This window comes from Oxyura jamaicensis, chromosome 1 (genome assembly GCF_011077185.1).
Source record: "Oxyura jamaicensis isolate SHBP4307 breed ruddy duck chromosome 1, BPBGC_Ojam_1.0, whole genome shotgun sequence".
Lineage (NCBI taxonomy): Eukaryota > Metazoa > Chordata > Aves > Anseriformes > Anatidae > Oxyura > Oxyura jamaicensis.
The window spans coordinates 17,424,883-17,441,224 of NC_048893.1; the positions used below are offsets into that span (position 1 = coordinate 17,424,883).

General features: G+C 36.0%; 1 protein-coding gene and 1 long non-coding RNA gene across 10 annotated transcripts in view; one reads left to right on the forward strand and one right to left on the reverse strand.

The window, feature by feature from the left end:
* The window catches only part of TAFA5 (TAFA chemokine like family member 5), a 448,316-nt gene that overhangs the window by 381,795 nt on the left and 50,179 nt on the right, over positions 1-16,342 (forward strand). The gene's annotated exons all lie outside the window — the stretch shown is intronic.
* The window catches only part of LOC118160921, a 22,164-nt gene continuing 5,988 nt past the window's right edge, over positions 167-16,342 (reverse strand). The window contains exon 3 of the long non-coding RNA XR_004747764.1: positions 167-298. This is a non-coding gene — a long non-coding RNA (uncharacterized LOC118160921). The remainder of the gene's footprint in view (positions 299-16,342) is intronic.

Here is a 16,342-nt window from a genome sequence, read left to right on the forward strand (position 1 = left end):
TCTGTCCGTAGTAACTTACTGTTTGTGGAAGGAACAGAAATTAGAGCTATCAGTGAATTTGAACCCAGGCTGCTGCAGGCAATCAAATTGGATATTAGGATAAGGTTCTTCACTGAGAGGGTGGTCAGGCACTGGACCAGGCTTCTGAGGCACCAAGCCTCCCAGAAGTAATGAATCCTTTGGACAATGCTCTGAGACACATGGTTTGATTTTTTGGGTGGTCCTGTGTGGAACTAGGAGTTGGACTCAATGATCCTTGTGGGTCCCTTCCAACTAGGGAAATTCTGTGATTCTATGACTCAATCCAGAGTATCAGGTTTACCGATATAGCACTGTAGTACACACGTTCAGTGGTGGGTGTAGGTAGAGGTTAGATGCAAAATGCATTTGAGGGAGGCAGATTCCAACCATTTAAGTTTCATTCATGGATTTATTTTAAGAGTCACATTTTATGTCTTTATTTTGAAGTCAAATCATCCCCTAGTGATTCTTCTAATTACAGGAAAAATATTGACCCGGAGGAGGACAGCCTTTCTTTCATCTCCTTTTCATTTGTTGTTTGGTCAGGGAGATTAAGAGTGTACTTGAAATTTCAAGATATGGGAGTCATCCTGTTTTTCAGTAGGCTGTTACATTAAACATACTTCCACTCATCTGTTTTTCCCTTGCAAAGTGCTGTCTTCTCTTTCTTCTCATTCTTCGTGTAACTAACTACGGACACTATTTTAATTACACAATGAATGAATTTGTGTGTATATAGAATAATCCTAGTTAATCAGTCCTCTAATTAAAATGTATATTCTCTATCAAATGGCTGTGTTTCTGTCATCTTCATCAGTTATCTCTTGACCCTTCTTAAAAAGAGGTAAAAAGACCATAGTACATTCTTAAAATAATATTAGTAAGACAAACCAAGAGTACTTTGGTAGCACACTGTGCAGCTATTCTGCTCCAGGAAGTATGAAAATATCCCTACCTGCATTACTGAAATAGTCACACTGTGCTGATGGGTTGTCATCTGGGTATTATGAAATCCATGTGTATACTTAGGATCGCAGAAAGCCACTCCCACTTCATCAGCTAGAATTAATATCTTATTTTTCATTTTAAAAAATCAAAAGAAACATGGGTCAGATTTTCCTCTGACAGTACATTTTAGGCCAAGCATTTATTTGTGTTTGATTCAACAAACAAAATCAAGCTAACGCTAATAAAAGAGTATGTTGTCTTTTTAATTATGAACTTGAAGGAAATACAAGGAACTGACAAAACCCTATTCTCTGCAATATAGTCATTTTAATGAAAGCTAGGAATGCAGAATTTTATAATGCATGTATATTTTAAATGAGTCAAATTAATGAACTTTAAAATGGAACAAAAAATTTTGGATCATCTCCCAACGTGTTGCGGAATTTGCTGACAAGGCAGTTTGTATTTGAGTGTTATTCCTATGGGAAGATACAGCACTGAGCATATTTGTCGGCCCTTAAAAAAATTATTGAAGTACTGGGGATTTGCATAGAAATAGCACAAGTTTTTTAAAAGAAAAAAAAGAAAAAATATAGGCATGCGCAAAACATCTGTCATATAAATGTTTGTATTCATACAAAAAACCCTTCCATGAAAACAAACATTGCATAAAAATTTGGCAACATAGCTTATAAGAGTATTATAGCTAGGTTGTAAAAAGTGAAATATCTGCACATCATGGTTTATATGACTTTTCAAGGAAATCTTAATTACAGTGTCATAAAGCTTAACCAAAATCACATTATCTAAAGAAAAAAAAAATCACTTATTTGCAATTACTAGATTTAAAAAGTAATATGATACACAATATATGTTGCATTACAAATTCAAATTTATGGTGTTGTATTTGTAAGGTTTTACTGTGTGCAGTGGGCTAATGTAATAACAGTTTATTCCCTGCAAACCTTATTAGTTTTCCTTCATGTCACATTTGGACCCCCTTCATGGGGGTCCAAGACCCCCAGCCCTTCTCAGAACTGCAAAAGCATCTAGTTCCCTTGTGTCCCCTGCTTCTCATCGCTACTATATCCTATGTTTCCCACCTACAAAATGCCACAGATACTCTATGGCTAGCTAGCCATATGAGCAGGTTTTTTGAGCTGACTGATCCTTCAGCTGCAGTCAGTCCTTCCCATCAATAGGAGCATTAACAAAAACTAATATGTCATTAACATTTTTTTCACTCTGCATTATTACCAAGCTTTCAAACATTCAGGGTCTTACTATTTTTGAGATGTCTATCAAATGTAGTTGAATGTGTTTTATAGGCTCAAAAGTTATTAGTTTGAGAAGGGACTATTAAACCTCACAACCAGAAATCTGGTTAGAAGTGTTAAGTAATAAAGTTAGTGTGTGTTGTTGATTTTTTCAGAATGATTTTTGTTGATTGATTTTACAAGTATCACATCTTTCTAAAGTTCAAAGTGCTCACAACTTTACCAACAAAATGGTGTAATGAAATGTAATGAAAAGGTGTAATGAAGCTCACAAGATTATTATAAAAAAATCTTTTTTTTTTCTTTTTTTTTTCTTTTTCTTTTTTTTTTTAATGAAACCTGACTCCAGGCATAGTCTACTCACAAATCATTTATACAGTGTGATTTTTTTGCTAGCATTAACAAGACTGAATACGTGCTGAACTGTATTGGCTACAATATCAAATATGAATTCTTGGTTCAGGTTCTAAGTTGTCAGCATGCTGCATTAATAAAATTACAATATATCCTCTGTATATTAATTCAATAATGGCCCCCAAGTTCCATATTCAGAGTGGAGAATATTCCCAAATAAACCTTCTCATAAGATGAGGTTTTCTTTTTAATGATAGTTTAGTGTCTACTTACAAATGCAGAAGTAGGCAATTATTATGTCAAGAATATATACTTTGATGTAACTATGTACCATGAAGCATGAGGGCATCTTCTGTAGACCGGAGAGGCTCAATTAGCTAGCCTCTGCTCCTCCACAGCTCAGTCTGGCCTACACTGTGGTCCAGCCTTAGTGCAGCCTTGACTCTTATGCACAGCCCACAGTGCCCATCTTATCTAGGGCAGCGAGCAAGCGAAGCAGAAGCAGAAATGAACTAATGTGGACTTCAAATGGCTTCTTCTTAGCAGTGTGGAAGCAGTCTCCAAGCACGTCATATGGGAATAAGATGGCAATGTAGCAATTACTGACAAATATTTTCTTTATTTTTGCCTTTTCCATGGGAGGAAGTCTGAACAGCCATTTGTCTTACCTTATTTGCTGCTGCTGCTAGTGTTTCTTCTGAGTCTTAATAGATATGAAAAAGCAGAATTTACTGAGCTTGGTTCAGTAATCCTCTTTTGACCGGCATGGAGTATGAATGCTTCATCATGCTGCATGTTAAAAAAAATGAACAACAATGACTGTGCACCTAAGTAAACTGGGGTTTAATATGGGATACTGATAATCAACAGTGATGGCTTCAGAGCTTTCTGCATGTCAATGTTCATAACTGTATATTTTCCCCCAGCTTCACCATTCCTTGCTTAAATTTCCACTGTGCAGCTTGGGTGATGGAAATAAGAAAATGTGAAAAATATCAAGGGAGGTGATGCTGTAGTCTGGGTTGTCTGTCTTGGAGCCTACATCAGAATTACTGTCTGATGGAGGGAATTTCTTGTTTTAGGGCCTGAGCTACTGGAATACTTGAACTATTCAGCATCATATTTTCAGCTTCTTCCATTTAATTTTGTGTGCTAACACAGTAATGACACTCATTGGTTTCATGTTAAATGAGAGAGCAAAGAAATGTACTGTTTTATTTATTATACCAAATGAAGAAGAAAAAAAAAAAAAAGCTCTTTTCATCTTCGTAGCGTGAAAGATGTTGGGGGATTTTTTTATCACTGCAGATGTTAACAGATTTATGCCATGTAAATTGGGTATGCTAATGATGTTCCAAAATGTTTAATCAGTGTTTATTCTGTCATATTTTATTTATATTTGTTTTTCAAAATGTATGTGCATGTGATACAGGAAACTTGAAAATTATAATAAAGAAACCAGATTGAAATATAGGTTTCAAGTTAACTACAGAGATATGTGTTTTAATTAAAACAGTTAGTAAATATACATTATGAATACTCAGAGGAGTCCTTCTATTTTGTTTAGCAACATAGCGCTTTAAAATATTTCTTCTGTGATTATATCAGAAGTCCTTTTCAGCATAAACTGGACAGTGTGATGATGATCCAGAGGGGGGGGGAAAAAAAAAAAAAAGTTTTGATGTGCTTTAAAAATATCTATGAATTAATATTTATATTTTTTTTTATTTAAACTTTTAAGCTGAGCTCTTGGATTTTTTTTTCCAGTGTGTTTCAGGTTGAGAACATAAAGCTGTATAGATGTATTATAAAGAATATGGATGATAACCATTAGGTTGCTGTCTAAAAGTTTAACATTATCTTCCATTACTTTCCAGACTATGGCTGACCATAAAAAGTTTTCCAGGTTTTCTGGAGAGTTAGCTGGAATTTATGTTAGTTAAAAATAAATCAGAGAGAAGCTTAGGCAGAAGAAAGACATGATTCTCCTCTGAATACATACTTCTCCATGTATCATTATCAGTGCACACACAGTGATATTTAATATAACAACACAGGGAAATTTGAGAAAACTGAGAAATGATAGAGAGTATAAGTGGGTGCAGATCTACATAGAGCTGGATATTAGATGATATAAAAATGCTGACTTGTGTAAGGTATCTAAGTATTACATTAGGCATAATTTAATTTAGACTGCTGTTAATGTACTTGTAGTTATTCCTAGAAAGGTAAAGAATTCAGCCTGTATTCTTAGCATTACTCTGCAGGCATACCTTTGAATCTCTTCTATAGCCCGTTTATTGAAGTAAGCCCAAGTGACACAGCTTTCACATAGTGAACTTGCTTGTAAGTCATTTATGTCACCCTGAAATCAGTTTTTGAAAAAAAAAAAAATCACTAAAGACTGCAGATTCGTGTATGTAGCTTTCACATGGAAGTATAGGGTATATTTTTGGTGACATTTGAAAGCCCAAAAGGCAGAATCTCTTGCTTTTTATTTAATAGGCTACACTTCACAGAATAGCTTGAATTGTATTCTGCTTTGTGTCAAAAAGAAATATTTTCAGTTTGCTTCCTCACACATTCTGTGAGTTTGTTGTGTTTTTTTTTGGTGGTGGTGGTTGTGGGTTTTTTTGTTTGTTTTTGTTTTTGTAATCTGTAATAACTGCTTGTTTTAGTCTCTTAAAGATTGTCTGCATAGCTGTCACTAATATAATCTTTTTCATTTAATGTGCAAATTAATTAATTAACTGAATGATAATGTACTGGACTTGTTCAGGTCACTGAGTAATAACAAGATTTATGGTTCAGACCCTAGAGAAGTGTTTTATAGAGTCTTCATGTTAAGCTGTGATTCCACTGAAAACAATGTAAGACTTTCTGTTCACTTCAAAAAATTCTGAATTTCAGCTCAGTTTGAGGAGCTTCACAATCTAGATGCTATTGTTTACACATTTACACATTTGCATCTGTGATACAACTGAAGATATGATACTAATATGAAAAGTGATTATGTACTGCTAATGTCATAATTAGAGACATCTTTGTTAGCTTATGTTTTTGGCTCATTCCATTATCTGTATAGGATGACTCACATTAAAGATATTTATCCTTGGCATACATAGGGTCATAGAATCACAGAATCCTGTGATGGTTTGGGTTGTAAGGGGCTTTAAAGTCCACTTAGTTCTAATCCACCTGCCATGGGCAGGGACACCTCCCACCACACCAGGTTGCCCAAAGCCCCATCCAGCCTGGCCTTGAACACAGGGCATCCACAACTTCTCCAGGTGTCGTTTTCCCATGCCTCACCACCCCTCACCACCCACATCTCTTAGAAAAAAAGAAAAAGCAACTTCTGACATTTAGTTAGATGAGGCACTATTGCAGCTGAACATGGGGGATATATCAACAGGGGGATTTGAGAAGCACAGATAATCAGGAGATGGAGTTGCTGAAACCTGAAGGTGCTTCCAGAGAACTGGGTAAAGCAGGAACTGACAGAACTGAACAAGCCATAGGATGCCCAGGGAAGTGGTTGAGTCACCATCCCTGGAAGTCTTTAAAAGATGTTTAGATTTAGAGCTTAGTGATAAGGTTTAGTGAAGGACTTGTTAGTGTTAGGTCAGAAGTTGGACCCGGTGATCTTGGAGGTCTCTTCCAACCTAGATGATGCTGTGATTCTATGATAAGTCCAAGTATATGCTAAAAAAAAACAAACAAAAAAACTCTTTTTTTTTCTTCTGTAAGTTTGATGGAAAAGTTTTAGCCATTTTTGGATTTCTTGAGCTAGCACTGCAGGCACTTGATCAGCAGATAACCTGTACAGATGGTAACTTTGATGACATTTCAACGGTAATATTTGTGCAAGGATTTACTGTTCTGGAACAATTTCTCAAGTGAATGCAAAACAAACAATTTTCTCTGAAGATCAGGCCATTTGTTTCTACAGTTTTGTTTCAAGCAAAAGTATTTTTGCAATCAACTAATAAAGAATACCATATTATTTTGAGTTTTGTCTGTTCTCATTTTTCATTTTTTGCCAGTCTGGACTTCTTTCTTTTCATCAGAAGACAGTATTGGACTTTTTAAATTGATGATTTCCGTTATAATCACACACACACACACACACACACACACACAAAGGTTTTCATAACACTAGTGCAGGGTAAATGCAAATATATACCTCTAATAAGGCTCTTCGGTTATGTTTGTTTATTTGTTTTCTGTACACCAAACAGATTCCCATCCCATGTTATTTACTATTTGCTATTATTTACTTTACTATTATTTACTATACCACTACTCCACCATTGTCTTATATTGTCTATGCATTGTCTATACATTGTCATTGTATAACAGGAAATGAAAAGCCACACTCCATATTGTGGGGAAGTGGTTTTAAAGAACATTTGAGAGAGAACATGAAGATCTTGGAAGGTTCCAAGATCTTCATGTTCCATGAAGATCTTCATACGTTCCATAAAACGTATATGATCTCAGTGCTTTCCCTAGTATTCAAGACAATTTGCTTGATCTCATCACCTTTTAAGGTATATTTGAGAACTTGATCCCCCAAGAAGGAATAGCAATGTCTAGAGATTTCACTCATGAGTTTCTGGTATTTGTAAATACAGCTCAATTTTACTCACCTTGACATTTAACCGTATGAACAAACCCAAGTCAGTAAAAGCCTGGAGTTTTGGTAGGACCTAGATTTATGTGCAATTATTTGATTAGTCTTCTTCTTGGTAATACAATTGTGCCAACATCAGGACCTCATTAGGAGTGCAGTTGTAGAACTGACTAACAACAAGTATCTCTGTCCAACAGAGTTAGAAGTTAGAAAATACGAGTACACAGCGTGAACAGAATGCTCTGTTACACAATAAAATTAAGGCTATACTTAAGTCGTATAGGAAGAGGACTCTAGTTAAGAAAATAGCCTTTTTTTTTTTTTTTTTTTTTTTTTCTGTGAACAATGATAACTATACTTTCTAGCAAACTGAAAAATTATTTAATCATGGTTTACCAAGTTCCAATTCACTTGCTTTCATTTCCAATTGCCAGTAGTCTTTTGTACATACTTAGAATGTTTTACTCTTGGTCAGCTCATTCCTCCACTGCAAACACAAATCAAATAAGCAACTGAAGTCTTCAAAGTGTAAATTGCAGTCTTGTACCTGAGAGCAAAAACTTGAGTGTTTGAACTTAGCAAATCTAAATTTGAACACCTGAAAACTTATTTTCCTTGTAATGTGACTGAATTTCCACAGCAATGATGAACAGAATTCCTTTTCTAATACACTTTGGATACTACTTTACCTTTCTTTCCATATATATCTGACTGGATTTTCATGGTCATTTCACTTTTTTGAACTTAACTAAAATATCACAATTGCAGAGACGTTGTAAGTGTTTAGAGTATAGTGTTTTCTTACTGAAGGGCACAGAGTTTGGGGAATTGATCATTTTCCTTCTCTCCCCCTTGTGGTTCAGCTTTTGGCAGGTCAGCTTGCTGCATACAGAGACTGATTGATCTCTCACCGTGTGGAAGTGGCAGGTGCTTGTTAGGCCCCCAGTGGGAGCTTGCTTCAGTCTGCAGTGATTTCTCGTTCTTCTCACAGTATTGTTAATAGGCTCTATCTTTTAGTCCCTCAATCTTTAACCAGCAAACAAAATTGAATCCGTTTAATATAGCCAGCATTCCATGCGTTAATTAGGGTGCTTTAGTGCAAGATCACAGACACACACAGTTTAGAAGTAACTGAGTATTAGCCAATGGATTTTGTTCAAGTTATCTGTGGTCCACATCCTAATACATTTAAGCAAAATAAAGCCGGAATAGACAGTATTTCAACTAAATATATATATGCCTCTTGGATGACAACTCAAAATATTGCTTTCTCAAAGGATGACGTTAAAATGGGTGCTGATTTTTAGAGCTCTGAACTCATGAAAAAGGTCTCGACAAAAAGGAATGACTGGTTAACTTTTAGTATTGTTTAGGAATTACTTCACACAACTGAACAGAGGATGCAAGAACATGAATCATGGTGAATTCAGTCTGTAACAAGAAGAAAGTTCTCACCGAAGGGAAACCTTGGGATCTCTGGTGCTCTGCATAACAATTACAGGTTTCTTTCTGAACTTTTATCTTCCACTCTGAGCTGCTGGATACCAAATTGTTTCACTGCTGTAAACAACAAATGAAAATAGTTTTTTATTAATGCTTTTATAGCGTCTGAAGATTAAATTCTGCCTATGCTTCTAATAAAGTAAGCCCAAAGTCACTCCACTGGTGCTGTTTCAATTCACTGAATCAGATTCACAGAAATATTTGAGTGCATGATTAGCTTTAAGTCATTAGAACTCCATTGAAATAAATGACAGTATTTTATTTTATAAATTTACTTCATATATTACATTAGTAAAACACAGAAATGGTACAGACAAGTATGATGGACATAGACCAGTTAGATACATGAGCTGTGACTGGCTTTCTTGTGCCCTTCTGTTGACGTTCATACTGAAAACTGTGTTCAAGCTTCAATCCCTACTTTTTCCATTAGCTTCAATGCATACTGCGTATTCTGTAAGCCACACTGTGCAGGTACTCATTGCTTAGTCCTTCTGACATACATAATTATAAACTTGGGCCATGCCTGCAGTACAGAAAAACTCTGGATTTGTTGCTTCGATTCAGACAGTAATGAAGACAAAGCAGGTTTTAATTCTAGTTAGGGCTTGCTCAGCTCATAGAATCACAGAATCACAGTGTGGTTTGAGTTGGAAGGGACCTTAAAGATCACCTGGTTCCAACCCCCTGCCATGGGCAGGGACACCTTTTCATTTAAGAAGTTTTGTAAAAAATGCTTAAATCACAGATCCATTCACAAAATAGGGGTTTATAGTGCTGATCTTTTCTTTGTATCAGAAGCACTAGTTACCAGGTGTCTGTAGATTATTAGTTTGGAAAACACCACATTATTAAAATATGTTCTAAAAAGCAGATTTTAGGAAAACGTACAATGTTTATTTTAAGCCATCAAAGGGTAAGAATCCAAAATAACACTAGATATTTTTTCTATTTTTTTCTATTTTTTTATTATTATTTTTTACTGTTATGTCTCTTTAGAATCCAGATGTCTTTCAAGTATGCACAACTTACAAGCTATGTTTAAATATGTATGTATGTTTATCAGCATTTTGATTGAATCAGGAATTGCTTTACATTCACAGAGAAAATGTAAGTACTATGAAATAAAAGTTAGTGTATAATGTATCATTCTTTGTGATCTTCTGGTTTAACAGTAGGCCATGTAGAAATAAAGTTGAGGCTTTCTATTTATTTTAAAAATCGTATGTCTTCTACATATTAGAATTGCTGGGAGAAACTTCTTCCTTTGTTAAATTACAAATTATAGTATGAGTTTAGGTAACTAGGAATGTGAGAGAATAATTATGAATTGAATGATGACTTCTAGTAATTTCTCCATCCTTTTTTTTTTTGTTTAAAGCTATTGATTCATATTAAAGGTTAATGAGGTTTATTTATAATAAGCAACAAGAATGACTTTTTACTCAGGCAGATAAAGATAGAACAAGGGAGAACAGTTTTAAACTAAAAGGGAAGATTTAGATTAGATGTTAGGAGAAAATTCTCCACTCAGAGGGTAGTGAGGCACTGGAACAGGTTGCCCAGAGACGTTGTGTCTGCCCCACCCCTGGAGGTGTTCAAGACCAGATTGGATGGGGCCCTGGGCAACCTGAGATTAGGATGGCATCCCTGCCCATAGCAACCCCCCAGCAGGGGTTGGAACTGCATTACCTTCAAGTAGTCCCTTCAAGGTCCTTTCCAACCCAAGCCGTTCTATGATTCTATGAAGACTAGTTCTAAATGTGGATTCTTTATGAAAATTCTAGATTTATCTACTGTTATTTTTAAATTAAAAAGCAGATTTGTAGACCTTTACATTAAATGGGCAGTTGTAAATAAGTAAATAAGGCAGTTGAGATGTAGTTCTGCTGTTGAAGAATCTCATGCGTCCAGCATAATTCTGCAAATTAACACACATCGCTTTTCTTTTCTGCCTAAAAGAGACTTTCTACCTGCTTAAAATGTTGCAGTATTGAGCTGAAGCAGTGAAAAACCTATGTGAAATCTGTAAGGAACGCTGATATGCCTACAACTGTCCATATTGATTTTATCACATGAAAGTTTATTCCATTAAATAGCTACCAATAGCTATGAGAAAGGCAAAAAATATATATATATATTCTACCAGATCAAAAGGTATGATATTTACAAATCAAAGTATGATATTTACAAGGTCTGCTAGTCTATGTGGAGTCTCAGATTAATGTCAATGAAGGACAGAGTCGCAGACACTGTTACGGTTATTTCTATCTAGTTATGTACATAGAACTCCTGTATTGGATTTCAGCACTTAAGGTTGCTTGTGGAACTGAATTTCGTAGAATCATAGAATGTTTTGTATTGGAAGTGACATTAAAGATCATATAATTCCAATTCCAACATCCCTGCCATGGGCAGGGACATCTTCCCACCACATCAGGTTGCTCAAAGCCCCATCCAGTCTGGGTTTAAAATACCTCCAGGGTTGGGGCATCCACAACTTCTCTGAGCAACCTGTTCCAGTACCTCACCGCCCTCAAAGCAAATAATTTATTCCTTTTATCTAGCCTAAATCAACCCTCTTTCTGTTTAAAGCCATTACCCCTTGTCCTATCACTCCACTCCCTGACAAAGAGTCCCTCCCTGTAGGCCCCCTTTAGGGCCACTACAGGAAGGCTGCTAGAAGGTCTCCTTGGAGCCTTCTCTTCTCAAGGCTGAACAACCCCAACTCCCTCAGGCCCTCTTCATAGGAGAGGTACTCCAGCCCTTAGATCATTCTCATGACCCTCCTCTGGACTCTCTATAATAGGTCTGTCTCCATCTTGTTCTGGGGTCACAGGAGAGCAGATTGGGGGGGGGGGGGGGGGGGGGGCAGGGGGGAGAATCACCTCCCTCACCCTGATGGCCATGCTTCTTTTGATGCATCCCAGTATATGGTTGGCTTTCTGGGCTGCAAGTGCACCCTGCTGGCTTATGTTGAGCTTCTCATCAACCAACACCTCCAAGCCTTTCTCCTCAGTGCTGCTTTCAATTCATTCTCCACCCAACCTGTACTTGTGTTTGGAATTGCCCCAGGCCATATGCAGGCCCTTGCATGTGGCCTTGTTGAACTTCATGAGGTTCACCCAAGACCACCTCTCATGCATGTCCAGGTCCCTCTGAATGGCCCTTCCCTCAGGCATGTCAACTGTACCACACAGCTTGGTGTCATCAGCAAACCTGATGAGGGTGCACTTAGTCTCACTGTCTATGTGGGATGTTAAACAGCGCTGATCCCAATGTTGACCCCTGAGGAACACTATTTATTACTGATCTCCACTTGGGCATTGAGCCAGTACCCACAACTCTTTGAGTCTAGGTGATTTTGGAGGTCTCTTCCAACTTAGATGATTCTGTGATTCTGTGAGTGCAACCATCCAGCCATTCCTTACCCATCGAGTGGTCCATCTGTCAGATCCATGTCTCTCTAGTTTAGAGACAAGGATGTCATGTGGAACAGTGTAAGATGCTTTGCACAACTCCAGGTAGATGATGTCAGCTGCTCTTCCTCTATCCACCAATGCCATAACCCTGTCATAGAAGGCCATTGATTAAAATCGATAAAATCTATTTGTCACTTAAGATCTGCCCTGAGGTAAGCCATGCTGGCTGTCACCAGTCACGTCCTTATTTTCCATGTGCCTTGGCATACTTTCCAGGAGGATCTGCTCCATGATCCTGACAGGCAAGGATGACTGGTCTGTTGTTCTCAGGCCAGTCCTTTTTAAAAATGGGGATTATGTCTTACCTCTTCCAGTGAGTTGGAACTTCACTGGATTGCCATGACTTCTCAAATATGATGGATAGTGTATCTCATCAGGCACCAAGAACTTGTGCACCTTTAGGTTCTCTAGCTGGTCCTGAACGTGATCTTCTCCTATACTGAGTGTTTCTTCATTCTCCCAGTCCCTGCCTTTGCCTAATCCTACTAATTCTAATGTGAGGTCTTGAATTCATGCTACTGCCAACGGGAACTAGCCTGAAAGAGATAAGTAAAAACAAACTCTTAGAAACTGAGTCCTTGTTTCCCCTGCAAAAATCAAATGAACAACACTGGATTCTCTGTCTTACAGTTTGTGTAATTTAAGTTTCTTGAGCTGTACTCTCCAGACTTCTGTTGCTAATGGTATTTCTGTGTGCCAGCTTGGTAACTCCACAATATCTTAAATTCCTAGAACAGAAATCACATTAAAAAGGGAACAGAAAGGGAACAGCTCCGTTCAGTGAGCTCTGTTCACATGAAGACATTTTTTCATATTTCTCAAAAATTTTGTGTCTTAGCTATTTCTCCCTAATTGTCCACAACTCTATATACATTCCTAGTCATGACAAAATAAAAGAAATATCATTATTGTGACTTAATAACACATCATTTTAAAACTAATAAATTAGCATTTTCATACCAGAGAGGCTGCTGTAGCAATAAAAGGGAAAACATTCTAAAACAAATGTATTATCCAAATGGGTCAAACTCAAGTGACCTTATACTCTGTTAAGTTATTTTTCTCATTTTTATCAAACAGAATAAAGTATAATACTTTTACCTTTCATTTCCAAGTTGCTTTGTTGTTGTTGTTGTTTAATGTTTTGTATTCTTTCAATTAACAAACATTTATGATTTTTTAAACTGCATTGTTTATTTACATAAAAAATATAAGCTGTGAAAACAGTGAGTGCTAAAAAACAAAGTGTTTTTAACCTTTAGGATGAAAAATATACCTGCATGTGACTGACCAAACTTACAATTTTCTGTGATCCAATCTAGGATAATGCAGGAATAGAAAATGTTGCCTTACACTCCCATAGGGTATTTACAGTAATTGTACAACATTTTCCATAATTTTTCCATAAAGTGGTATTTCTTACAATCATTTTAAATGCATAAATGGTAAACAATTGAAATAAATGGGGACGTACATAACTGTTTATGTGCCAGCAGACTTTTAAAATACAAGGCTTTTTTTTTTTTTTTTTTTTTTTTTTTCCAGACAAAGCAATGCACATGAAGTGCTTAGCTCGGTAAATAAAGAGGGATGATCTTCTGCAGGAAAGTAAATCTTGCTTGAAGGTATAATCAGTACTGTACTGTTAGTGCAAATCCAGCTTATGTACAACAATATAGGAATCAATTCAACTCACTGGTGCCTTCAAATTCAAGACCATTTGCAGCGACAAAAGGCACTGCACTTAATAATTTTAACCTCCTAATCTTTTGACTGTGCCTCAGAAATGACAGATACAGTCCTGTTTAAACAAAATGTGCAAGCTGTCAGACAGTAGGTGTGCTTAACATGCTGCACTGTATGAAGTACCATTAGGACACATCTGTATAGCATACACACATATTCTTTGTTGTACTGAGAATTCATTTTGATTTCACCTCACACAGCAGAATTTTGTTCTGTCAAAATTAGAACACAAAGTTGCATGGTTTTCATCTCCTTTGAGCAATGTGCAGTTAGGAATCGTTAATGGTATTTGTTTTAAAGCTGAAGAGTAGTATTAAGTACTTCATGTCTAACGCTGGAAGAACTTCCACAGGGGAGAAACAAAAAATGTGAATCTCATTTCATTTCTAGGATGTAAATTTAGTTATTACCACTGAAATTAACAGAACCTACAATATTTTAAAAATTTTGAAAGGACCTTTTAAATTTAGTGGGGTTTACTGTTCAAAGTTTTATTTCTGATACAATATTTCATTCTATTTTTTTTTGCTTACACTGTTTGTGTTACGATATGTATACACAGACTACATGAAGAACCTCAAGGTGTATGCTTCTTACTGTTAATAGGAGTCATCATTAAAAGATCAAGATTTGCCAACATTTTCAAATACAGCAGCATACTATAATTACTTTTCTATTCTAGGCATAGAATTGGGTTGTAAGTGTTGGCAAATTCAGACTTTTTAATGGTGCCTGCTTTAAGTAACAGCCTTTCAATTATATGCACTAGCAATAAGCTGCTGATCTTCTGTTCCAGCAATCCAGGTATAAAAGAGCATTTTGAAGTGCACATGAAGTAGGATAGTTGTAAATAATAAGCTAGAAAATATGCTTAAGGAATCACTTTACTAACATTGCAGTGTACAAATTATACAGGAAGAACTGAAGGCTGACATCTGTTTTTTAGCTCACTTCTGTGCACTGCAAGCTTAGTATTGTTGTTTGCCTAAAGCTGTTTTTGCACTTATTAAGAATCAGTCAATCATGCAGCTCCTGAACAAAAGAGAATAATTTGGTGGCTGCATTTACTTAAATGGCTCTCCAAATCTCCAAGTCATGGGTTTCATATGTAAGATGAGGAAAAAAAAAATCCTACATTTATCCTAATGACATGTATTATTAGTTTTATATATATCATTAATAATTCCTTTTAACCTCGTAATTTGACTCATGAGAAATAGAAGGTTTAATATTAGATAATCAACTGCATTTCTTATTTTAAAAATCCTAGAATTGTATGTAGGTTTGTCTTGTCAGTATTCATCCAGGAATATTTTCTCTCAGATAGACTGATGTAAATTGTTTCCAAAAATATATCTTGACTCCACTGTATTTTTGCTTTAGTCCTTTTTCGTGAATAGAGAAGACTTGAAATGTTGGAATGTGAAATAACTTTTCAGTATTTTTCACTGGAAAAAAATATTTTTGAGAATATTCTTATGTGGGTATTTGGTCATAGCATTTCAGGATGCTTTTTTTCTGGTAAGAAGTCATCCATATGCTGCATACTGACTTTGATCTTTATTGAATTATCACTGTAAACTGAAAACTGAACAAAATCCATATGTATGTTTATTCCTCAAAATTATACTGTCTCCAGACTGATTTATAAAAAAGTTATTTACACTGAATTTAGACCAGGCCCAAACACCTAATTTTGGGACAACTAAGCCATTTTTTGACAGTAGGCCAGTATCTTAAATTCTCAGTGCCGATAGCTTATGGTATCATTGCTGTTCCATTCCTTCCTAGATTTGAACATTTAAATCTGTCTGCTTGGTTACCAGCTAGGGTCATGGAGAAGGCTCCTCAAGACATGATGTGTCAGGGAGACCTATAGAATGATTTGTAAAGCTCTTTGAGCTGCTGTTCAACATGACAGTTTCTTTCTAAACATTCTTGGTTTTGTTTTCAAATGTTAATGATAAAGAACTGTATTTCTAAAATCAGCATATTTAAATTGCCTAATTAAATATGATACAAGGTTTTAGTTTTCAGTTGTTGAATAGATTCCTGTAGAGTTTAGGCAGAGTTTAAAGGAAGAGTTTAATTGCACATTGAGTTGTGATGAAAAAGACACACATGGAATGGGACTCATCACATTGTATTCATTGAGACTTCCATTTAGATTCTACAGAAAGAGGCAAACCCTAGCAGAGAGTGATTTCTCTCATTCTTAATGTAAGTATCTAGTATGTATGGATAAATTAATAATTGTCTGGTTTTGTATATAAGGTTAATTCCATCTAAAAGTGGAAAGACATGCTGTTTTATCAAAGGAGCATAGCAATGGTAGATGTCAAGAGCCTTTCTCTGTCATACCAAATTATATTTTT